The following is a 1,723-nucleotide window of genomic DNA, read 5'->3' as shown; positions in this document are numbered from 1 at the left end:
CATTAACAATGAAATCCTCGTGCATCAAATAGTATATACAGAAAAGGGTACTCAAGAGATTTTATATGGACCAGTCTCACCCATTATCTAGTACATGGGCGTGAGATCACTTGTTTTGGACACTGATCCATTCAGTCCAAAGGTGGACGATAAAGAAGTCCATTTAGTCTTGAGATGGACGATGCAGAAGTCTTGTTTTATACACTCAGCTGATTGGTCCATAAGAAGGACGATGAAGAAGCCTTTGATTTTGGTTTATTTTATACTAACCAGCCCGAAGAGGGGTTATTTGGTTTTGTTGATTTGTTTTCAGACAGGTTATGTTTTACACATGGTGGTACACGCATATCACATCAACCTCATCCAAGATTTCGTGTGTGTGTATTTGAGGTCGATGACTCAATATGTTCGATCAGATTGTGGCATGGCCGATGGTAAAGAAGAACCAACTATCATGTTCGAGGACGAAGTATATTCTGCCCAAGATCTTCATCACCCACGGATTGCAGAAAATTGGAGAGGTCCAAGGGACTTTTAGTAATGTCCAAATCAGGGGGAGTAATGTGTGTTGTACTCTTTTTCCTTCACCATGGTTTTGTCCTAATTGGATTTTACTGGTAAGGTTTTAATGAGGCAACATTAAAGCGCATTACAAGTTCTGTATGATTATGGCATCAAAGGAGGAGTGTTATGAACCAGAGTGTGGATGGCTCATAACCAAGAGATTATGATTTGTAATCTTTTCATTTATCTATGAATGTGTAATCTCCTATATAAGGAACCTCTATGTTATGAATAAAGATAGACTTTTCAATTACTTTTATAAAAAAACCTTAATTATATTTTTAATGTGAGTGAACACCTCCAAAGGAAATGAGCAGACTCATACCAAACTGCAAGCTAAACCATGAGTACTACATGTATTAAGGCCAGCGGCGGATCTACTTAAGGTAAGTAGGGGGCAGCTGTCCCCCCCATAAATTTTTAATCTTCCTTTTAAATGTTAAAGCAAAATTTAGCTGTCTCCGTTGAAAAATAGTTCTTGCCCCCCTTCCCTAACTTAATTTGATTTTCTCAAATCTTTGCGTAAAATACCATTTCCCTTTCCTTAAATGCCTATAAAAAATTAGTAATTAACAAACTACATATAACACAAATTATGTGGGCTTTATTGTGCAACTAGGAGAATCGAAATGACAAAACAGTCCTCGTATCACTTAGAAAACAATTTAGAGTAGGCCACTAAGAAGCTAAAATGGTTTTAAATGCAATTGTGGGAGGGGATTGGTAATGATTAACCTAAAATTTATTTCCCTACCCGTTAATCCAGCCATTTTATTTTTAAACTTAAACAAATTTTCTATTTTTCTTTTTCATTATCGTTGTTTTCTTTCTCAATCTCCACCTTCATTTCCTGTTTTTTTTTTTTTTTTCAATGAATCTATTTAAAATAAAAAAAGATCATGAGTTCCTAACAATTCATGAGTTCATATGTTCTTCTGCATTTTTCTCCATTTTCTTCCTCTACATAATCATTTGATCTCACTTAACATTCATCAACACAGTCCCAAAATAAGGTTTTGAGTTCTCTCCCCCATAGTTCATTTCAAAGATTTTTTGGATCACTCTCCGAAGATCAAGAAGGTAGCGGCTCAGAACTAGTTTGAGCACAAACCGAGCAGAGATCTCATGTCAGCGTTCATCACATATAAAAGTGTCTTCA

Source organism: Brassica oleracea, chromosome C9 (genome assembly GCF_000695525.1).
Source record: "Brassica oleracea var. oleracea cultivar TO1000 chromosome C9, BOL, whole genome shotgun sequence".
Lineage (NCBI taxonomy): Eukaryota > Viridiplantae > Streptophyta > Magnoliopsida > Brassicales > Brassicaceae > Brassica > Brassica oleracea.
The sequence above is the reverse complement of the archived record's forward strand: the minus strand, read 5'-3'. Positions refer to the sequence as shown.